Source organism: Diceros bicornis (assembly GCF_020826845.1).
Source record: "Diceros bicornis minor isolate mBicDic1 chromosome 12 unlocalized genomic scaffold, mDicBic1.mat.cur SUPER_12_unloc_1, whole genome shotgun sequence".
In the NCBI taxonomy this organism is placed as follows: domain Eukaryota; kingdom Metazoa; phylum Chordata; class Mammalia; order Perissodactyla; family Rhinocerotidae; genus Diceros; species Diceros bicornis.
This window is the reverse complement of record NW_026690864.1, coordinates 519,869-544,989: the sequence shown is the minus strand read 5'-3', so window position 1 is coordinate 544,989 and position 25,121 is coordinate 519,869.

Below are 25,121 nucleotides of genomic sequence, written 5' to 3'. Positions count from 1 at the left end.
GGGGTCTCCCCTGTCCCGTCTCTCCTTGCCCTGAAGGCACCCTCATTCCTCTGCCTGACTTACATCTGTTACCTGGTTGTTTCAATCCTTCACTTTCCCTGCGTGTCTGGGTTCTCTCAGTTTCCAGAGGTGATGTCCTAGCTGCCTTCCCCATTTCTCACGTGGGTAAACTGAAGCTCAGAAAGGGGAGTATTGTGTCTAAGGTCACACAATGAGTTAGGGGCAGAGCCAGGATTTGAAGTCAGGTCTCCCTTGCCCCAAAGTCTGTGATCTTTCACCGGCTCCAGTGGGGCCTCGCATCCCCAGGAGACCTCCATCTCTCCCACTCTCTCTCGCATTTGTTCTAGGTCACCAAGCTCTACAGATGCAGCCAGCTGTGAGACATATTCCACTCCTGCCTGGTCACCGACTTGTTGTAGGTTGAGGAGATTGGAAGCATTGGCTGAGCTGGTGACTGATGGCTCTGAGCTCCCGTGACACATCCTTGATCTGGAAGTCACTGACATGGTGCCCATTCTCCCCCACATCCCTATCAGCTAATCTTACCATCTCCTTCCATAGGTTTTTCGGGGGTTGAGAAAAGCATTAACATTTGGGGCCACCAACCTCCAGCATCATCCTCCTCCTCCTCTTCTGGAGACTTTCAACAAATATCAGCAGTCTAACTGTGCTCTCCAATAGTGGAGCCACTAACCACATGGGGCAATTTAAATTTTTTATACACCTGGTGGGATACGATTCACATATTGTGTGTGTGTGGAGGCTGTATCTTTTAGGTTTTTCTATATACAATATCTTCTCTGCAAAACAAATAGTTTTACCTCTTCTGTTCCAATCTGGGTTTCTTTTATTCCTTTTTCTTGCCTAATTGCCCTCATTAGAAACTCTAGTACCTGTGATTAACATATCAGATGAGGGAAGACATCATGGCCTTGTCCCTGGTCTTAGGGGGAAATTTTCAGTCTTTCCGCATTGAATATGGTGTTAGCTGTGGGTTTTTCATTGAAGCTATTTATAGGTTGAGAAAGTTTTTTCTATTCCTAATTTGTTGAGTGTTTTCTTTTTTAGACATGAAGGGCGTTGTATTTTGTGAAATTCTTTTCTATGTATATGGTCGAGATTACGTGGTATTGGCCGTTATTCTATTAATATGGTGTATTACATAATCAAGTTTTCAGATATTAAGCCACCGCTCCAACTAGAGGTGAGAGATTCAGACGTTCTCAAGTCTTTCCTGGGCGTGCCACATCCCTGAGCCCTTGTGGCCTTCTAGATGCCCGCAAATACCCTGGAGCTTTTCAAAGCCCCCTGTGGAGATCTCATTCCCCCAATTTTTCTTCTAAGTTGTTGGCTCACCTCTTGCCTGCCTCAGCTGGTATCACTCCCTCCGGCAACTACAATAGAAAACAATTAGCGCTGATTGTTTTTAGCAAGTGCCTTGGGGACAGACTTTCCACCTTGGGCAAGCTCTGAGTCTAGTAACGACAAGCCCTGAACATGGGGCGTTTTCGGGGAGCTGCCAGGCAGGTCAGCTAGTTGCAGTTGGGTGGGGAGGGGTCTTTTCAGAGCTCCACACCCATTATGGCTGCTGTGCTGCGGGTTGTCTCAGCCACCATGGTGCTGAGACTGACGGTTTTCACAGTTATGGAGGATATTGTGAGAGCAGGATGGGAATAGTGCAAGTTATAGTGCCACAAAGTTTGCTCCCTATATCAAGATTCCACCGTGTGTCTTCTCTAAACCCTCCTCAGATTCTTACAAGCCTTTGATTAATTTCTAGACTTCTGAAAAGTTGATTTCGACCATTTTTACCAGTGTTCTCATTGTTTTTATGCATTTGCAGAAGTCCTTACTCCAAAGTTTCAAAAATGTTCTCCCTGTGGTTATTTATTTATAAATTAATTACTTGAAATGAAATTACATGGGAAATTCAGTTTCTCACTCACACACACTAGCCACATTTTAAGTGCTCAGTAACAACATGGGGCTAATAATGAGTGTATTTGGTAGTGCAGGCAAATGTTGACATTATTGCAGAAAGTTCTCTTGGACAGGACCCAGAAGCAGGGAATCTAGAATCAGGGTAGAATTCTAGACACCCTTGTTCATATTTGTGCCCTTCCAGGTCTGTCCCCCACAGTAACCACACTGGAGTGGACTCACTGTGTACCTTGCCGCTTTGGCACAGAGACTGGACAGAGTTGCCATCTATGAGGAATTCCTGCGGCTGAGCCAGAATGGTACCCAGCTGCAGAACTTGACCCTGGACAGGAAGAGTGTCCTTGGGGATGGTAAGGCTCCTTGGTCATTGGGAAAGGAAGTGAGGCCTTTCTGGGGACTCTGGATGCCTGGGGCTGAGAGAGCATTGAACTTTCTCAGGCTGGCAGGAGGTGGCATAGTCCCCCAGTCTTTACCCACCCTTGAGAGAGAGAAAAGGACACCAGTGTAATGTAGGAGGCCCTCACCTTCTCCTAGACAGTCTGTGACCTCATACTAGTCACCTCCCCTCTCTGGACTTTTGTTTCCTCATCTCTGCACTGAAACCCACTGGGCCAGATGGTCAGTGAGGGCCTCCAGCTGTGTGTGAAGCAGACTTAACAGGTTTGGGCGTCATGTGGTTTCTGATCCACAGGCTATAGTTTGCCAAGTCCCGCTCTAGATGAGCACCAATGCGCTAGAACTTTCTGCAGTGGTGGAATGTTCTATATCTGTGCTGAACAGTGCATAGCCGCATGTGGCTGTTGAGTGCTCGAAGGATGGTATTGGGACTGGTCTTTATTGTTACTGAGTTTTAATGTTACTGAGGTACCAGAATTTTTATTTTATTTAACTAAAATTAATTTTAATTCAAAAAGAGACTTGTTGCTGCTCCATATCAGACAGCACACCTGTAAGAGGTTGTCTGGATAGAGGTACAAGAAGCGGGACATGCACCCTCCCACCAAGCCCACTGGGTGCTGTGTGTCCTACCCTCCTGGAGTTTATGTTGTAGCTGCAATAACAAGAATAGAGAATTGAAACTTCTCAATTAATTGATGTGAACAAACTCATACTTGCAGGCGGAAATCAGAGAAGACTTCCTGCAGGATATTACATTGTAGGTTAATCCTAGAAAATGAATATTAAGCAAATAGATAAAGGAGAAGGGGATGAGTGTGTTTCTAGGCAGGGAAGAACACTTTTGAGTGGGAATTTACAAATTTAGAGAGATCCCATAGGCTTGCCAACTGTGATGACCCATTCTCCCCCCAGCTGTCATAAGAAAGTCCAGCTCAAATTCAGTCCTCTGTGCCCAGAGGTATGAATTTGGTTTAATTTATTAAACTTTTGTTCTGTGATAATGGCCTTAGATTTTGTAGGAATGTGTGGTCACGTTTTAGAGATGGAAACTAAAATGGGGTGAAACATAATGATGTCTACTTGACTTTAATATTTCATTGAAAACATGGGATGAATCAAGGTTGGCAAGTGTTAATAATTTATACATTGATAAAATGTTGTTTTAATTGGATGGAATATACATGGTTAAATTAGATGATGGATATTTATGAGACTGTTCCCTTTATTTTTCTGTGTCTAAAAGTTCTATTAAAAAGAGTGAACCACACTCACATGCATTCTCCATTTGATTCACTTCCAGAATATTCTCCCAACAGAGAGGACACCTTGACTGAGAAGCCTGGTAAACCTGCAGGAAGCCCCAGCCCACGGAAGGTGGCGAGAATCTTGATGCTGTGCCTCATCGAAGAGAACCATGCGCACAGGGTCTTGGATGATGAGGAAAGTTGGCCAACCCTTGTCAAGGACGGTTGAGGCACAGTGGGGTCAGCAGGAGCCCTGGGGCGATGACAGGAGGTGGCTCACCCCAGCACTTGTCTCCCCAGACCTCCCCTTCTGGGCCCTCATCCTCATCTGCCTCCCGGGAATCCTGGTGCTCATCACAGGCCTGATCTGCTGTCTCCTGGTAAGCCATGACGTGTTGCTTGTCTTCTTACTATTGGGTTGTAAGAGCTCTTTATATATTATAAATACACGTCCTTTTCTAGGGATATGTTTTGCAGATGTTTTCTCCCAGTCTGTGTGTGGCTCGCCTTCTCCTTCACAACATGAGTCATTGGGTAAATGAAAGTGACAGTCATCGTGAGATTCCACCACACTTGAGGATGGCTAAAATTAAAAAGACTGATTATAGCAAGTGTTGTTGCAGATGTCAAGTCACTGAAACTCTCATAGAGTGCTGGTGAAAAATAGCTTGAATGCGTATTTAATAATTACATACGTCTACCCAGCAATTCCTCCCCTAGGAATCCATCCAAGGGAAATAAACCCATATGTCTATACACAGACTTGTACACACATGTTGATAACAACCTATTTATAGTATACAAAAACGGAAAACAACCCAAATGTCCATCTACTGGTGAATGGATACACAAAGTGTGGTATTTCCCCACAGTGGAATACTATATAACCATAAAAAAGAATGAATTATTTTTTTCTTTTTTAATTATTTTATTGATATTATAAAGGGTTTTAACATTGTGTAATTTTGGGTGTTCATTATTATTTGTGAATTTCTGTATAGACTGCGTGGTGCTCACCAACAGTAGTCTAACTTTTATCCATCACCATGCATATGTGCCCCTTTAACTCTTTCACTGAACCCCCAGCCCCTATCCCCTCTGGTAACCACTAATCTGTTCTCTTTATCCCTGTGTATGTTTATCTTGTACATATGAGTGAAATAATGCATATTTGTCTTTGTCTGGCTTATTTCATTTAACATCTTACCCTCCAGGTCCATCCAGGTTGTTGCAAACAGGACAATCTTGTCTTTTGTTTCTGGCTGAGTAGTATTCCATTGTATATAACACATACCACATCTTCTTTATCCATTCATCTGTAGCAGGGCACTTGGGTTGCTTCCATGTCAACTATTGTGAATAATGCCTCAGTGAACACAGGGGTGCATAAATCTCTTTGAATTGTTGATTTCAATTTCTTTGGATAAATACCCAGTAGTGGCATAGCTGAAAAGTATGGTATTTTTATTTTTAATTTTTTGAGAAATCTCCATACTGTTTTCCCTGGTGGCTGCACCAGTTTGCATTCCCACCAGCAGTGTGTGAGGGTGCCCTTTTCTCCTTATCCTCTCCAACATTTGTAATTTTTTGTCTTGGGAATTATAGCCATTCTGACAGGTGTAAGGTGATCTCTCATTGTAGTTTTGATTTGAATATCCCTAATAATTAGTGATGTTATACATCTTTTCATGTGTCTGTTGGCCTTCTGTATATCTTCTTTGGAAAAATGCCTGTTCATATCCTCTGCCCATTTTTAGATTGGATTGTCTGTTTGTTTGTTGTTGGGTTGTATGAGTTGTTCATATATTTTGGAGATTAATCTCTTGTCAGATATGTGATTTGCAAATATTTTCTCCCAGTTGGTGGGTTTTCTTTTCCTTTTTTTTTTTTGTGAGGAAGATCAGCCCTGAGCTAACATCCGTCCTAATCCTCCTCTTTTTTTCTGAGGAAGACCGGCTCTGAGCTAACATCTATTGCCAATCCCCCTCCTTTTTTTCCCCCAAAGTCCTAGTTGATGGGTGTATGTCATAATTGCAGATCCTTCTAGTTGCTGTATGTGGGACGCAGCCTCCGCATGGCCGGACAAGCAGTGCATCTATGCGTGTCCAGGATCCGAACCTGGGCCGCCAATAGCGGAGCGCACACACTTAACCACTAAGCCATGGGGCCGGCCCTGTCTTTTCATTTTGTTCATCGTTTCCTTTGCCTTGCAGAAGCCTTTTAGTCTCATGTAGTCCCATTTGTATATTTTTTCTTTTCTTTCCCTTGCCTGAGTAGACATGGTATTGGGAAGGGTGCTGCTAAGACTGATGTCAAAGACTGTACTGCGTATATTTTCTTCTAGGAGTTTTATGGTTTCAAGTGTTAGATTCAAGTCTTTTATCCATTTCGAGTTAATTTTTGTGTATGGTGGAAGATAACGATCTACTTTCATTCTTTTCCATGTGGCTGTCCAGTTTTCCCAACAGCATTTATTGAAGAGACTTTCCTTTCTTCATTGTATGATCTTGGCTCCTTCGTCAGAGATTAACTGACCACAGATGTGTGGTTTTCTTTCTGGGCTTTCAGTTCTGCTCCATTGATCTATGAGTCTGCTTGTGTGCCAGTACCATGCCATTTTGATTACTATAGCTATGTAATATATTTTCAAGTTAGGATTGTGATGCCTCCAGCTTTGTTCTTTCTTCTCAGGATTGCTTTGGCTGTTCGAGGTCTTTTGTTATTCCATATATATTTTAGGATTCTGTGTTCTATTTCTATGAAGAAGGTCCTTGGGATTCTGATTGGGATTGCATTGAATCTGTAGATTACTTTAGGTAATCTACAGATTCAATGGACATTTTAACTGTGTTTATTCTTCCAATCCATGTGCATGGAATATCTTCCCATTACTTCAGGTCATCATTGATTTCTTTCAATAATGTCTTCTAGTTTTCATTGTATAGGTCTTTAACCTCTTTGGTTAAATTTATCCCTAGACACTTTTTTCTTTTTGTTGCAATTGTAAATGGGATTGTATTCTTGAGTTCTCTTTCTGTTAGTTCATTATTAGAGTATAGAATTGCAACTGATTTGGTAAGTTGATTTTGTACGCTGCAACTTTGCTGTAGTTGTTGATTATTTCTAATAGTTTTCTGATGGATTCTTTAGGGTTTTCTATATTTACAATCATGTCATCTGCAAACAGCAAGAGTTTCATTTCTTCCTTTCCAATTTGGATTCCTTTTATTTCTTTTTCCGGCCTAATTGCTCTGGCCAAAACATCCAGTACTATGTTGAATGGGAGTGGTGATAATGGGCACATTTGTCTTCTTCCTGTTCTCAGAGGAGTGGCTTTAAGTTTTTCACCATTAAGTATGATGTTGGCTGTGGGTTTGTGATATATGGCCTTTATTGTGTTGAGGTACTTTCCTTCTATACCCATTGTATTGAGAGTTATTATCATAAATGGATGTTGGATCTTGTCAAATCCTTTCTCTGCATCTGTGGAGAGGATCATGTGACTTTTATTCCTCATTTTGTAAATGTGGTGCATCACATTGATTGATTTGCGGATGTTTAACCATCCCGGCATCCCTGGTATAAATTCCACTTGATCATGGTATATGATCCTTTTAATATATTGCTGTGTTCGATTTGCTGATATTTAGTTGAGAATTTTTGCATCTGTGTTCATCAGTGATATTGGCCTGTAATATTCCTTCTTTGTGCTATCCTTATCTGCTTTTGCTGTCAGGGTGATGTTAGCCTCATAGAATGATTTAGGAAGTGTTCTATCTTCTTCAACTCTTTAGAATAGTTTGAGAAGCATGGGTATTAAATCTTGTTTGAATATTTGGTAGAATTCTCCAGAGAAGCCATCTGGTCCTGGACTTTTGTTTTTTGGGAGGTTTTTGATGAGCATTTTGATCTCTTTACTTGTGATTGGTCTGTTCATTTACTCTATTTCTTCTTGATTCAGCTTTGGGAGGTTGTAGGAATCTAAGAATTTATCTATTTCTTTTAGGTTATCCTATTTGGTGGCATGTAAGTTGTTCAGTGTATTCTCTGATTGTCCTTTTGATTTCTGTGATATCTGTTGTCATTTCTCCTCTTTCATTTCTAATTTTATGTCTTTTAGCCTTCTCTCTTTTTTTCTTAGTGAGTCTGGCTAAGGGTCTGTCAATTTTGTTTCAGTCTTCTCAAAGAACCAGCTCTTTGTTTCATTGATCCTTTCTACTGTTTTTTTAGTCTCTATTTCATTTATTTCTGCTCTAATTTTTATTATTTCCCTCATTCTGCTGACTTTGGGCTTCATTTGTTCTTCATTTTCTGGTTCTATTAGGTGTAGTTTAAGGTTACTTATTTGGCATTTTTCTTGTTTGTTGAGTTGCGTTTGTATTGCTGTGAATTTCCTTCTTAGAACTGCATCCCATAAGAGTTGTTTTGTTGTCTTTTCATTGTCATTTGTCTTCAGGTATTTTTTGATTTCTCCTTTGATTTGTTCATTGATCCAATGGTTCTTCAGTCGTGTGTTCTTTAGTCTCCACATATTTGTGACTACCCCATCCCTTTTCTTGTAGTTGATTTCTAGTGTCATAGCATTGTGGTCAGAAAAGAAGCATGATATGATTTCAATCTTAAATTTATTCAGGCTTGCCTTGTTTCACAACATATGGTATATCTTTGAGAATGTTCCATGTGCACTCAAGAAGAATGTGTATTCTGCTGTTTTGGGAGGGTATGCTCTACATATATCGATTAAGTTCATCTGATCATATGTTTCATTTAATTCCACTATTAACTTGTTGCCTTTCTCTGCATGATCTATCCATGGATGTAAGTGGGGTGGTCAGGTCCCCTGCTATTGTGTTGCTGTTAATTTTTCCCTTTAGGTCTATTAATAGTTGCTTTATATTCCTTTGTGCTACTGTGTTAGGTGCATATATCTTTATAAGTGTTATGTCCTCTTGGTGGAAAGTCCCCTTTATCATTATATACTGCCACTCTTTGTCTCTCATAGTCTTTTTTATCTTGAAGTCTGCTTTGTCTGATATAAGTATGGCAACACCTACTTTCTTTTATTTGCCATTTGCTTGGAGTATTGTCTCTCATCCCTTCATTCTGAGCCTGTTTGTTTTTAGAGCTGAGATGTGTTTCCTGGAGGCAGCATATTGTTGGATCTTGTTTTCTAATCCACCCCACCACTCTGTGTCTGTTCCTTGGAGAATTCAATCGATTTACATTTAGAGTGATTATTGATACATGAGTGCTTAATCCCACCTAATCTATATTTCCATTATTCCTCTTCCTTTGTGTTTCTGACTACCATTTCATTTTGGGGTTTTTCTGTGGATGTTTCTCTTTTTTTATGATATATGGCTCTGCTCTGATTTTTTGTTTGCTGGTTACTGTGAGGTTTGTATGAAGATCTCATAGATGAGATAGTCCATCTTCTGATAGCCTCTTATCTCCATTAATCTAAGCAGGTTCCATCCCTTTCCTCTTCTCCTTCTGAGTTATTGTTGTCACAAGTTATTCATTTTTGTGTTGTGCGTTTGTGACTAACTTGAAGTGTTTATAGTTACTTTTGATGCTTTCCTTCCCTTCTTCTATGAAGTTATAATTAAGTATTTTCTACCCTGTTGTGAAACAGAGCTGTAGCTTTTTGATTTTGTCTGTCTATTTATCTCTTTGCTCAAAGATTTGTAGACATTTGCCTTCTTTTTGTTTCAGGTATGAGGGCGTTCTTGATCATTGCTTGTATGGGAGATCTAGTGGTGATGAACTCCCTCAGCCTTTGTTTATCTGGGAAAACTTTTATTTCTCCATTGTATCATAAGGATCGTTTCACTGGATAGAGTATTCTTGGCTGAAAGTTTTTGTCTTTCAGTATTTTTAATATATCATTCCATTCTTTCCTTGCCTGTAAAGTTTCTGCCAAGAAATATGCTGAAAGCCTGATAGGGGTTCCTTTCTAGGTTATTTTCTTCTGTCTTGCTGCCCTTAATATTTTTTCTTTGTCATTGGCTTTTGCCATTTTTACTATTATATGCCTTGGAGAAGGTCTTTTAGCATTGATGTAATTAGGCGTTCTGTTGGCTTCATGTATTTATAACTCCGGTTCTTCCCCAGGTTTGGGAAGTTCTCAGCTCTTATTTCTTTCAACAAGCTCTCTGCTCCTTTCTCCCTCTTTTCTCCCTCTGGAACACCTATAATTCTTAGGTTGCTTTTATAATTGAGTCATATATTTCTCCAAGAATTCCTTCATTTTTTAAAAATCTGAGTTCTCTCTCCTCGTCCACTGGAAGCATTTCTATATTTCTATCCTCTAAATCACTAATTCTTTCATCCATAATATCAGCCCTATTTTTTAAAGATTCTAGATTCTTTTTTATCTCATTAATTATGTTCTTCATATCCAGAATTTCTGCTTGTTTTTTTTTAATAGTTTCAGTCTCTTTGATGAAGTATTCCTTTTCCTCATTAATTTTATTCCTGAGTTCATTGAACTGTCTGAACATTCTTGTAACTTGGTGAGTTTCTTCATGACAGTTATTTTGAATTCTCTGTCATTTAGATTGTAAATTTCTGTGACTTCAAGGTTGGTTTCTGGAGATTTGTCATTTCCTTCTGCTCTGAATTGTTACTGTAGTTTCTTATGGTGTTTGATGAACTAATCTTTTGCCTGCGTATTTGTGGTAGTATCAGGTCGCAGATTCCACCTGCTACTGCTGTGGGGGAAGCATGAGCTGTGTTTCTGATCCCACCCCATATGCTGGACGTTGTGTGGGTACAGTGGGTGTTCCAACCCTGTGGAAAAGCATTCACACTGGGCTCAGAGCTCCCGCCACACGGAGGCAAGTACCCAGTTGTGAGAGCGCAGCACTACTATGGGTGTTTGTGCATCTGGGACAGCATCTGCATGTGCGCGTATATCTGCTGCTGCCTTTTCTCATGCTCATGGCAGCCTCTGTGCTTGGTGGGTGGGGCTTCTTCACGGGTCTGAGCATTGGCCGATCATTGGGACTCCAGTGGCACGGTGGGCTCTCCAGCCATCCAGGAAAGCATTCATGTGCGGGTCCAGGGCTGCTGCCAACCCCTCCCAGTGTTGCACCAAGGCACATTCCTACTTTTGGGGATGCAGCAGTACTATAGGCTCTCACGCCAACCTGGGAAGCGCTCGGGTGTGTGCACAGTGCTGCCAGGGAAGGGTTGGGGATAGGAATGACTTCATAGTACGTGCAATGACAAGCATGAATCTCAAAATAATAATGCTGAGTGAAAGAAGACAGTAAAAAATGAGTAGTATATGATCCCATTTATAAAAATTCTTGGAAAATACAGGAAAATCTATAGGGACATACACCGGAACACTGGTTGCCTGGGAATGAGAATGTGTTTGCAAATGGCAGGGAAGGAGGAATTAAAATGAGCATGAGGAAATTTGGGGAGGATGGGCATTTCTTTTCTTGATTGTGATGATGGTTCAATAAGTTATAATCAAAATGTATCAAATTGTTTACTTTAAATGTATGCAGTTTACTGTATGTCGTTAATACCTCAATTAAGCTAGAACATGCAGGGGAAAGAGAGGGAGAGAGACCCAAAAGAGGGAAAATGGAAGGAAAAGAAGGACTCAGGGTGAAAATTAAGTGGACAAAAGGAAGAGGGAGACACAGGAGGCATCGGGTCTCTGTGGCTTTGGCATCTCCTTCCCCTGGAGTCTCCCATACTGGGCAGCTGACTGGACCATTCTGATGCGCTCTCCTCACCTCACAAGTCACTTGTCTGCCGACGGAAGAAGGAGGGCAACTATGAGGTCCAGTGTCAATGCCTGGGCTATTACCTGCCTCCTGGCGACCTACGGAAGCTGCGATGACTAGATCTGACTAGATCTGAGGTCCCTTTTTCATAGCTGGGGTCCAGAGAAGCTTGGCTGGAACAGAACGAAACCACATTGGACAGACACAGGCTCCAAGCCTTTCTAGACTTGGCCCCTGACTGGCTCACAGGGGACTAAGCTGAAAGGTTTCAACTTCCTTAAGTCCTGAAAGTGACTGTAACTTCTGTCCTGTGGTGTCACACCAGTTCATCCCTCAGGGACACCAGAATTGGTGAAACAAGCACAGACATTGCCATCATGTAAAATCGAATCCCCACTTCATTGCAAGGTTTCCCTTCTTAGGAAACTTTGGAACATCCCTCCCCTTGACTCTGTGCAGCCATCACACCCCTCTCGGTTTCTCCATATTCCTCCCCCACTGAAGCACTGGCAGTCTCATGTTCCCCTTTTCTGCTTCATTCTCTGAAGCTCAGATTCACCAGGACTTCCAGATCAATCTCCCTCGATGTCTCCTCTCCCCATTCATGGGTCCTCCATGACGGGAAACAGGCCAAGATGAGAGGAGTGGGTGAGACATGACTCTGCAGTCACCTTGGGCCTTGGGAGCTGAAATGACTAGGTGTCTGGAGACGCTGAATCCCAGAGTAACACCAAGGCTCTGGGAATAGAGTATCTGCTCTGGATGTAAAAGTGAATAAAACTCGGGGCGGGGGGAATCTGAGGGAAAAGAAAGAGTCTTTTTTCATCTTTCTCTGTACAGAGTCCAACTAGCCTCACAGCAGAGGCTCCCCAACAAGCAGCCCAGAGCATCCCAGGCATGAGGCAGGCTGTGCTGTTCTGCAGTGGGTCTGTGGGAACAGATTACATTATCTGTACACACTGTGCCGACGACCACAGCTGAAGACACCCAAGGGCTGAGAATTAAAGTCACAGTCATGACACTCTCTCAGACTTCTTGTGTGTGAGCTTCACATTCTCAATCTTAAGCTGTGATTCTCTGAGAATGCACACTCTGAAGATTCTAATGATTAATAATATTAATATATTATTATTATACATTGCATACATCATACATTATACACTGTACATTATAATTATAAATTAATGTATAATTATTATTATACATTAATATATTATGATATATTACATTATTATAATAATATGATAATGATTAATAATAGTTATCATTATTGACTTTAATTTCTGCTAAGCAACATGACTGGCAAGCTCTGCGTGTATTATCTCAGTTACAGTCACCATTTTTAGGGTTTTATTCCCATTTTAAGCTAAAGATATGGAGGCTCAGAAATATTAAGTAACTTGACAAAGAAGGAAAAAAATTACTCCAAAGCTAAATTAAACACCTATTCAAACTATGTGTCAAAGAAAGAAAGACGTTATCGGACCTACAAACAGACTCAAAGTTGACCTCCCACAGGCCTGCAGTGAAAGAACCAGTAAAGAATGTGCATCAGGAAGAAGAAATGTGAACCCAGGAAAACAAAACAGGAGTCACGAGGAAAGGAAAAAACAGTCTGTCTAATTTAGTATTAGTTTTAAAACAAGACATTAAAAACACATTCGAACCAAAATTCCAGATGATTACCACATGGAAGAATAGAGGAGAGAAGATTTAGCTAAAAAATAACTCATTTTTTAGGGAAGATATAAATACTAAGATACTCTATTATTGTTTAACACATTGCTCTCAGAAACTGATAAATCTGTGGGACAAAAGTAAGTAATGATAAAGAGGATTTGAAGAGTGCAACATGCTCGATCAGGCAAATAGACAAATCCCAACACACTGGCTGATTTTGAGACTTGTGATGCTGAAAACGGTCATTCTCCTGACAGCATGATACGGCAATGGGACATCAATTTTCATGAATCAAATTTCCAACGCATACAAATCTAAAAGAAGGGAAAATCCAGTATTTCATTATATGCAACTGTGATTCAACATGCAACAAATACCAGAAAAATAGAGACCCGGAAGTAGGTGTCTTTTTTGAGAAGACAGATGTAACAGCTCTTTAGTAAAATATTATGTTGGAATCTATTGGAATATTACACAAAAAGGACAATCCATTTGGACTAGGTAGGTTTTCTCTGTGACTGTGAGGGCAGAACTCTAAAGAATCCCCTGACTGTGATACCGCTCTGTTGATCTTAAAATACAAATGCATAACACTCAGGAAAGGAAAATGAGAGAACAAAATGAGAAGGAAAGATCTCCTTTCTCTCCTCACCTGAAACCCAATCTCTCACCTCAGAAAGATCACTGTCTGTATCTTCTCTGTCATGCAAAGGAATCAAAGAAAAGAAAACTATTGGTATATATTAAAGTTTCAAGAGCTCAAAGGAAGAAGACATCAGGACCCCTGCAGAGGCATTAATGTAGTGTGAGCTCCATGTCATCTGCCCCGTCTTGTCTTTTCTTCATCGTGTTTGTCGGGACGTCCTTCTTGGCCCCTCACTCTCCCTGCCTCGCTAGCGAGTCTGTCTGCATCAGTGCTACCGCCAGTCTCTCTCTTGCCGTCTTCACTTCCCCTTCCTGTTTCCTGATATCCTCCTCAGTCACCAGAAGTTGTTTGCAAAGGAGCTGTGGGATGTACAGACCAGCTCCTGGGATCGTCTCTGCTGAATCTGAAGACCAGGCAGGGATGGGCATGGGACTGGAGTTCAGACCACCTGTGAGCACACCTGGCAGGGATGCACCTGTGCAACTAGGTGCAAGATTCAGCAGGGCTTTGGCAAGGTCCAAAGGGCTTAACAGGTTTCCTTTACTCTGCTGGCCTGGAGACCTTGCAGTCTCTTCTGCCAGCAGAGTTGTTGGGGCTGCTCCAAGGTTTCCTCCCATTGATGGCATCTGATGTCATTGCCAGGATAGGATGTGATTCTAGTAACTGGCCTCTTGAATATGTAACTGGACATCCTCAAAGGGATGGAGATGCTCAAACCAGGCTTTGGTTTGTATTGGTTTCCACAATCATGTCGCTTCCTCTGTGATGATTTGACCATCATACTTCTTTTCCTCTTACCCTATAAAAATAAATTGTGAATGTGAATCAGAGTGATAAAATGAAGCCTGCCTTCCCAGGACAATTCTGTCAGATGCCTTGTGCTTCTACCCTCCCACCCTCCCTGTGGGGATTAATCTGACCTGTGTCCTGTGACATCATCAAAGAGATTTGGGTCAAGAACAGAGAGCTCAAGGTCAAAACTCAGGACTACGGCAGGTCATTTCTTCTCCCCCATGTTGTTAGACACTTATGAGTATGACTTTATTCTCTTTTTGTCCTTGTCACTCTCAACAACAAAATCCCTGGTGCTCCCTGTCAGGACACACGGTCCCCAGTCTTTTTCTAAATCCCAAATCGTACCATTCTTCTGTACTATATGATTATTCATTTGATTAACCCATTGACCAGTTGGTGTTCATAGCTCCATTAGAGCTTAAATCAGTAGTGAAATTATCATCTACCCCACTCCTAGTGACTCTTATTTCACAACTGTGAACATTAAATCTCAGTACAGAGAATGTAGGTCTAAAAAAACTCAACTTATAAATGGATATTGTACTGTAAGTGGGAAATACACACTGGATTTATGAAACACAGGAAAAAAATGTAAACTCTCTCATTATTAAGTTTTGTATAGACTGCACCCACATTGATGATCTCTTGGTTATAGTGGGTTAAATATACTATTAAAATTAGTTTCACCTGTTTGCTTTCATTTTTTAAAATGTGGCTACTAGAAAAAAATTAAATTCTATAATATAGAATGCTTAATGTTACTATTGGACAGTGCTGAGGAAGCCATCAGTGAAAATAAAGTCCAGAGAAAGTGGTTAGGGAAATTTTTTCCCTAGAAAAGGAGTCTACACTGGCCCACACTGCAAGATGCAATAAAAACTGTCATACACACACACACACACACACACACACACACACACACACACACTGACAGAATGAAACAAACCTCTTCCTAGCATCCCACCACTTCTCACATGGCATGAGGTTGCACTCCTACTTAGTCCTAAGTGGACTAATCTCAAGAAAGAAGGCAAAAGTCAAGGTAATTTACCAGTTAGGAAGATCTAAAACCAGAGATTAAAGCTCAAGATATGTGGTGAATTTCCTGTCGTGGCTTCTGTTATTAATCCAATATGTTAGGGAGACTTTTCCAAGGAGGGTTGTTTTAAAACTCACTTTTTCTTTACTATGTAAAAATAGACAGGCTATGTAAAGAATAATTACTCTAGCCAATCAATGAAAAGGAGATGATAGAACACGAATACCCTTATTATAAGTCACTACTGGATTAGAGAGACAGGGAACAGCTGACATTGGGTTAATTTGGCCTAAATTAGGCTGATTCTGATTTCATGACCGTCATATTGATTGTATTATGCTAGAACCTATGAAACTTCCCAGCCCCCCTACTATTTAACCACCAAGGCCCACCACCCTGACCAGTCCTTGCTGACACATCCCCTGCCTCCATCTCTTCTGACAACACCTGGAGGTTTTTCCCCAAATCCCACTATGTCCCTGCGCTCTTCTACCTGCCTCAGGGCCAGGGAATCATTTTCTCCAAGCCTCAGGCTCTGCGTGTGCCCAGCTCTGGGGATGTCACTTCTCCCTCGAGTGAAGACAAGGATCAGAGCACAGACCCTGTGAGCTGAAGCACTTCGACAAAGACTGGGGTTGCTGACAGAAAAGAACCTTTAGTGGGCATGGTTACCAGGGTCCAAGAAGCCCCAGTGATTCCTCCAGGGAATGTGATGCAGGACAGAGCAGGAATGTCTGCGGGTGGTTCGGCTGGGGAATGCCTGTAGGGTGACATAGGTGACATTGGTAATGCATTCGCCAATGTTGTTCACTCATTTATTCATCGTATGTCATGGAGTGCTTTCTACATACATCCAGGCAACAGTCTCACCCTCTGGGGCTCACAGGCAGTGTCAGAAGAATTTCTAAATTTTATTTCTAATATATAGGTACAGCACTGGCAATACACTAGGTGTTCCAAGCATTTTTCAAACATGAACTCCTTTAATACTCTCCATAAACCTACAAAGTAGGTATGCTAATCATTATTGCCAACTGAGTGATGAAGAAACTGAGGGACCAATCAGGTAAATAACTCGGTCAATACAAATATCTAGGAAGGGATTGAGCTGGAATTTGGACGTGAGGAGTTAGCTCCATAGTCTGTGCTCTTAACCATGACATTTACTCTCTAAAGACTTCACATCATGAAAAAATTTGATCAGTTATCCATTTTCTTGGTGCATTGAGTAGCCACACTATTTTATCTGTGTCTAAAAAATAGAATACCTGCGTAGAAACTACTGCACATACACACTCAAATTACATCTACCAATGTCCCCAGTCCCTGAAAATTAATACAGAGAACATTTCAGAATGTTTCTTGCCCAAGTTGGGAGGACTCTGAGGAAATCTTAGTGTTACTGTAAGAAGCTGAGGACAGGCTGGGAGTGGGTCTCAGTGGAAAGGTGTCCTCAGGAATCACCATTGAATGACAACATTGATGGGAGAGTCTCAGCAGTGACTGAATTCAGGATCTGGTGGTATTTTAACCTGGTGCTTATGTTCTGGCTGTGGGTTTATGGTGATGCAGCACAGGGAGAGGGGATGGTTCACTGTGTTCTTGGGGAAACCAGACCCATGAAAGAGAGGGAATGTTGGTTTCCTTAAACAATGGACTCGTGGTGGGAAAAATTCGGCCTGGAAGAGACAGTCGTGTTCCTGGTATAAACAGAAGGAGTTGCCTCTGCTTCAGCCAGAGCAGACAGCCCTTCCTCATGCACTCATTTTATCTCAATGGGAGGAAGGAGGAGGAAAAAAATTCAATGGGGTGTGGCTGCCTCTCAAATTTTAACAAGTTTATAACAATTCACTTTGGGCAACTGGGAAAGAATCTGCTCTCCATCCCTCTCTACTCTGCTCTGTGCACTGGTAGGTTGTCCTGTATGGATTGTATTATCAGCCCACTCTTGTGCTCTTTCTTCCAAATGAGTTTGAAAATGGTAGCCGTGGAAGGAGAGAAGAGGGCTAGAGAAGAGAGAGATGAAGAAACTCCCCCTTCCCTGCAGAGACTGCACATTTGGGCAGTGGTTCAATTCTTCTGTCACAGGCTAAGCCCCTTTCCAGGTTCCTGTAACTGTTCCATCCCCTTGGATCAAAGGGTATCTCCTTTAATCCAAGGAATGATAAGCGATCCCTCATATTGCTACTCCCAGGGTGTCCCACCATCCTCTGTTGGTTTCTCTTAGCCCTGCTGTGATGTTGTGATTTATAATAAAAAATGTATATTTGGTCTTCATCCTGTTTCTGGCACAAAGATCCTAAGACCCTTGGAATTTCCTGAGCAATAGGAGCCATGGGAGCATCTTTTGTTGTATTTGGTCTCTCCTCCTCAGTTCCTGAGCCATAAAGGTGAAATGGGTGACCTGTTATTCATAACAAGCCCCATTCCAGCATAAGTGGGTTTATGCTAATGAGGTGACTTTTGGAGAGCACCTAAGGGGGGCTGGTTGCCAGTGGAGCCAGCCAAGAGATTAGAGATTTGGAATTTTCAGTCCCACCCCCTGATATCCAGGGAGGGGAGAGGGGATGGAGATTGAGTTCAATCACCAATGGCAAATAATTTAATCAATCCAATCAATCAATGCTTATGCAAGGAAGCCTCTAGAAAAATACAAAAAGGTGGGTTTGGAGAGCTTCCAGGTTGGTGAAGACCTGGAAATTTGGGAAGAGTGGCACACCTGGAGAGGGCATGGAAGCTCCAAGCCCCGTCTCCGTACCTTGCCCTATACATCTCTTCCATCTGGCTACTCCTGAGTTACATCCTTTCATAATAAACCAGTAATCTAGTAAGTAAAATGTTTCTCTGAGTTCCATGAGCCACCCTAGCAAATCAATGGGACTTGAGGAGGGGGTCATGGGAACCTCCAATCTATAGCCGGTCAGTCAGAAGCACAAGTGACAATCTAGTCTTTCGACTGGTTTCTGAAGTAGGAGGGGAGGCAGTCTTGTGGGACTAAGCCATTAACCTATGGGATCTGATGCTATCTCTGGGTAGATAGTGTCACAATTGAGATGCATTGTAGAACACACAGATGGTGTCAGAGAATTGCTTGAATGTGTGGGGAAACCCCCCCACCTCATGCTGTGGCATTGGATTCAGAACCTGTTCTACCTGCTCACACTTATATAAATAGTATCTTCATTAAACCCTCTTCATTTAATCCGTTTGACTGGGCAGCTGCTTCTCGACAAGTTGCCAACTAACATACACCCTGGCACTATACGGGCTCTACACATTCTAACCAGAAGCCAAATCTTTCTTATTCACTGTCACAGAAGAGGAAGCCACATTTCAAGAAAAGAAAGAAACGTCACCCTTTGCCAATATATGAGCTTGAAGCACAAAACACAAAAGCCACTTCCTCCTCTGCCTATCGTTTGAACACAATTATTTCTCAGCAAACTTCCCACGCCTTGAAGCAGAGATATTTGGTTAGGAGGATTGGCTGGAAATAAGGTGAAGGTGTTCTGCCCTGCAAAGAACAGGACACAAGTATCAAGTAGAGCCCAGTATTTCTGCCCCATCAGAACGGCAGCCTAGACTTGATGCCAAAGTGGTCCTGGTTAGTGGCTCATACAAACGTTCTTTCTCACCCGGCTCACTGGAAATCAACTGAATCTTGCCCTTAGGATATACTGTCACTTTTGTTTCAAAGAAACCTCTCATGCCAAGTGTGCTTGGTACCTGAGATGCTTTAAAACATGGCCCCACAGGGTGATGGTTGCACAACACTTTGTGTGTTCTAAAAGCCACTGGATATTAATTTAAAATGGCTAAAATGGTGAATTTTATGTTATGTGACTTTTATTAAAAAATAAATAAATTACTGGTCCCATACGGGTTTAAACAGGGAACCTAGTTAATCAGTTTGGGTTTTGGCAAAATCATATCCGTTACCCAGGGATTTTGATGAACATTATTTTTCATAAAATCCAGACAACATTGGCTTTTTTTTTTTTTTTTATCTCTGTGGTGATCATGCAAAATGCTAGTGGGGAGAGCACGACATGATGTAATTCATACAAAAAGTATGGATGTTAATTGTGCAAATGTCCTAACTGAAGCTTTCTAAATTTTCTTTTTATTCTATGTGGAAATAAAATCACAGGATAGGCTGAAGATGTTTAGGAACTGCATGTAATGCTATTGAGAAAATATCAGAATGGACAAGGATAAGAAATTGTAATTGATAAGATTTGGTGCACCACATCTTGGAGCTGTGGTCTTCATTCAAGGGACAGACAGCTCATGGTGACTCACAGGGAAGGAGCTAAGAGAATAAATACTCTGACCTCTCTCTCCTCCATTTTTCTGATATCCTGTTGGTGTTTCCCACTGGCCAAAACCAACTGAAAGGCAGAGGTCAAGAAAGTCCATTGTCATACTCCAAAGGTGTCAGCATTCCAGCATCCAACTGGATGGATTTGGAGGGGTCAATGGAAGACATCCAGCTCACTTTAATATCTATTTACTTGTTTATTGGGTCTCCCCCCACCATTAGAATGTAAGTTCCATGAAAGGAAAGACGATGTATGTCTTGTTTAGTATCACAGCCCCAGTTTCTAGACAATAGATACTTCATAAATATTCACAGGATGAATAAATGACATCGGGACGATTCCTTAACATCTCCAAGCCTCCTGGGTTTCTCCTCTGTTTGTCACAGGGTGTTTGGGCTGGACAAGAGGTAGAATTTAGATGCTTCTGGTAAACGATTGAGATACACCCTTATAACGCCTCCAAAACACCTACCTGCATGAGTCGATATGCATGGAGGTTTTGAGAAGATTCCACTGGAAGGAAAAGAGAGAGAAGACAGAAGGGTGGAGAATGTCCATGTGTCCAGCAGACCTAAGTGGCTATTTGGTGGCCCCTTAAGTGAAGGGATAGAATGAGAGATGGTGCCATGGAGTTTATGAGTCAGGAGTGATTCCATGCCCAAGGGCAGCTGCTTTCAAGCTCGGGAGACAATGGCAGCCCCAAGCTGGGGAGAGAACCTGCTTCTTCCAGCAGAGGTCAGGATGACTCTCGGCACTCTGGGCTTGACCTGGTCACAAGCAAATATCACTGTGCTGAGCTGGGCAGAAACTTGGGGAAGGCATATGAGGGACTTTGACAAGGATGTCAGAGAAGAGGAAGATGGGGAGCAGAGACCAGATGCTACTTCAGCAAAACCCACAAACTCCCAAAGAGGGATTTTTATGAGAAATAGGGAAGAGGAAGGAAGACAGTCTGAGATCCCATGGTCAAAAGCTAGACAAGCAAATTGAGCCAGCCCATATCTGTAGCACTGGCAGACGCAGCTTGAGAGTTTCAAAATGCACATAAAGTGGATACTTTTATTAAAGCTGGGAATTACCCATGAAGTAGGGTCACAGAAGTGGGACGTACCAAAGATTAAATATCAATAATAAAGCGATGTAATGTTCAGGGAGTAATGGCAAGTACTATTGGGTGTTGTACATTATAGGATTTCAAATAGAAGGTATGCCCCCTCCCAAGATAAGAATTAGAAATGTCACTTTCTGACACTTTTCATATTTTTTAAAGATGGAAGTACTTTATTAGAGGTATATTTGGAAATATAAAAACCATTGCATTCTAGACTCAATAAAGCCAAATGGTAACAGTAAATAATCTTTAAGATCTTTAGTAAGAGGAAGGTTTTACTGGAAGGCCTAAGATGTTTGCAGCATCACTTGAAACAAGTTGTTTTAATGCAGTTCGAAATCTCATTACAATGAGCTTCAAGCAAGTATCTGAATTATTGATACAACTGACTTTTTCATATTTGGTGGTCACAAGGATGGGGCAAAATAGTCAATATTGTTGGTGGCTCTCCCTAGTCCCCTTTTTGGGCCAGCTGTCCCCTTCTCCAGAAAATTGGCCTCAGCCAAAGGGGAGTTGTTATACATCTTCCCACCACCATGGGGGCAGCACGCAGCCAATAATTAACTGACACAGGGACAAAACAGGCTGGTCCCTGTGCCTCAAAATGGGACCAACGCTGAGGTACAATTCATGCTCCAGAGCTCACAGTGAGGTCAGGCTGCAAGTAGGTTCCAGCTGAGACCACAGCCTTGCTCCGCTCCTTCTTCTTCTCGTACTTTCTCTCTTCTCAGAGCACTCCCTCAATAAATCATGGACACCAAAATCCCTGTCTCAGGCTCTGCTTTTAGGGAAGCTGACCTAAGTTGGTTATTGTCGTTTTAGAAATAGCAGTGTTCATAATGGAATTAGACTTATAATTCCATAATGGAATATTCCATATTGGAATATTCCATATTGGAATATTCCATAATGGAATAACAGACTTATTGTTATTGGAAACTTAAACAAAAGGGTCTTGGGCCGGCCCTGTGGCTTAGTGGTTAAGTGCTCGTGCTCTGCTGCTGGCGGCCAGGGTTCGGATCCCAGGCGCGCACCGCTTTCTCCAGCCATACTGAGGCCACGCCCCACATACAGCAACTAGAAGGATGTGCAGCTATGACATACAACTATCTGTTGGTGCTGTGGGGGAAAAATAAATAAATAGATAAAATTAAGGTATATTAAGAAAAAAGGGTCTTTGGGTGACTCTGCAAGAGCATGACATTATCTGTAAAATCAAGGGGTGTCCTTCAGGGGGCAGAATAGAGAACAGTGTCCTGTTGCTGTGTGGTAGATTGACACACTCTTTCCTTGATGCATTCATTAAATAAACATTATTGATCCGTGAACCTAATCTTCTGTTGGGTCATAAGCGTGTAGAGATAAATGACAAGGAACTCATAGGATAGCGGGGCACAAAAACACATGAGCATCTGATTATAATCCAACATGCTGAGTATCACAAATAAAAGATTGATAACTTTAGGCACAACAGAACAGAAATGTTAAGGCAGGGAGGCAACCAGATGACTTAGAACTGAGGATGGAAAGATTTTCTATGAGTAGAGCTTAAGTAAACTTCAAATTACTATATTTCTAATGATTTACTTTTGGACAGTTTGTGAAAGTTTGATAGATTTGTGCAGTTACTAATGTTTTTCTTCAACCAGACATTAAGGAAGACATATAAGCTTCCTCTCATTGATAACCTACCACTAATTTTAAAAGCATTTAACTAGAAGAGTGCTTAAAATTTAGCTCAAAGATGTTCATTACGGTATAGTTTATAGTACTAAAAAGTTGGAAATGATGCAAAAACAGGCTAAATACATTAGGACACATGTATACCGTGCAGCTCTCGAGAAAAAACTGAAGTTCTAAGAGGTTCGATGAGTTGAAAAGATGTTCACAATATGACAAGTGGGAAAAATAAAGGTTTTAAAATAACATGGGCATACTTGTTCTGTGTCACCCTGAGGATAACTTTCTGTGTAGCCATGAGATATCTGGCACTATGTTATGGTTTTCTCTTTCCATGTAGATGGGTGTGAGTAATACAGCATTATTAATACTCAAGTGTTTTTAAGCAAGGGGTGCCAAGGATGTTGTCCCACTTCCTGAAAAACCAGTATGAATCTGCCCCCCAAAAATCATGACCAGGGCCCGCCCCAGTGGCCTAGTGGTTAAGTTTGGCGTGCTCTGTTTCGGTGGCCTTGGTTTGGTTCCCAGGTGCAGACCTACACCACTCGTCTGTCAGTGGTCATGCTGTGGTGGCAGCTCACATACAAAACAAGGAAGATTGGCAGCAGTTGCTAGCTCAGGGAGAATCTTCCTCAGTAAAGCAAAAGATCACGATCAGGGCCAGCACTGGGGGGAGGGGAGGGAAGCACTCGTCTCAGGCACAAAATTTAAGTATGCATCAAAAAAAATCAAGATAAATACCATGTAAATGCAATTTTTAAAAATATCAAAATCAATGCAAGAAAAATCCATGATAAGCAAAATATCCAAATCCAAGATCTGACAGTGCTATGCTGGGGTCATAATGGAACCTGATACAAAAGGAAAAATGTGAGCCCCTACATATACTTTTTCAATGTACTTTTAATGGTTAATTTTTTTCTAGAAATTGATTTTGAAAAATTATTGATGAGTTTTCTTCCATTAAAATCAAGAAAGTCAAATTTTAATAAATTCTGGTTTGGGGAAAAATAAAATATTTAAATTTAAAATAATATTTTATGTTCTAATATCCTTGCTTTTCAATTTTTTAATTTTTTTTCAATGATGTTTAATGGTTTAGGAAGGAAAAGTACATTTTAGGTGGTCAATAAATATTTCTTGAATGAATGGATCTGTCTTTTTTTGGACACCATAAATTATTTGGATTATAAGAGGACAGAGTTATTTCACTTTATATTTATGGGATTTGAGAACCATTCAGTTTTTATTCTAAGTGTCTTTTCTGTCTCTAGTGGAGGCATATGAGGCCATGGGGGTAAAGGAACGTACCAAGCATAGCTTGATGTTTATATTAAGAAAGATCCTTATTTTGGAGGTTACAGCTTTCACTTACCTTAGAAACATAGAGTTCCTTAACACGATTGTATTTTAAACCAACATGTAACACTGTAATAGAGATAGACAATGCCTTGTGCAAGTCTTCTGTCAGAAAGAACTTTATTCAAGCATTATAGATTTATAGACCTTGGTAGCTAAGAGGAAATATAGATGCAAATCCTCCTCTTTGTATATTCCAAATTGTTGCAATCAAATGCAAAATGTTGACAGTCCATTGGCTGCTGTATCAGTTAGCAATTGCCACAAATAACACTTCATAACAAACCACTCCTGAAACTCAGTGCCCTAAAATAATGATACCTGATTGTTGCTCCTGAGTTGATGGGTTGGGTGGGCAGGTCTGCTGATCTTGACTTGGCTCACTGATGTGACTGCAGTCAGCTACAAGTTGGTTAGGTGGCTGATTAAGCACAGCCTCAGCTGGTGTAACGGGATGACTTAACTCTCCTCCATATGTTTCTCACATCCCTCCAGCGGGTTAGACTGGGCACGTTCTTATGGCGGAGGCAGGGGTGCAAGAGCGAGCAAGACAAATCATGCAAAGGGCAAGAAGGGATGCACACCCAATTTTGAAACCTCTGAGTCATGCTTGCTAACATTCCATTGGCCAAATAAACTCTCAAGGCCAAGCCAGAGTCAGAGAAGGAAGGGTTACAAAGTTACAGGGAAGGGATGTGGAGGCATGGAAACCATTCTTGAAGGCATTGATGCAATTAACCTACCACAATTGGCAATGGGTAAAAATCATGCCTTCAATATCCCTTAGAATTGTCACCTCTATATTGAACCCTCTGGACAAGCCAAACATTGAAGACCAACCTATCATAAATGAACTCTTGTTTGTAAACAGATGTCAGCCCCTCTCCCAAATTGTGGCTGCCACAAATAACAAAGACTGAGCCTCCATCAATCAAGTTTAATGTTGTGATCAAATTGTTCAACACAGGATCATTACCGAGCAAACTGAATCCTAAATGATAAGTTGACTCAAAGTAAATAGTTAGTCTTTTCTCTGTATCCCCAAACTAAGAATTCCTAGGGTCAAAGAAAGAGAAGGAGAAGGACTAGTGGCCTGGAAGAGGAGCTCTCTGGTCAAGAGTTCAAAGCCCAGCTCAGCCCGCTACAGCTGTGTAATGATG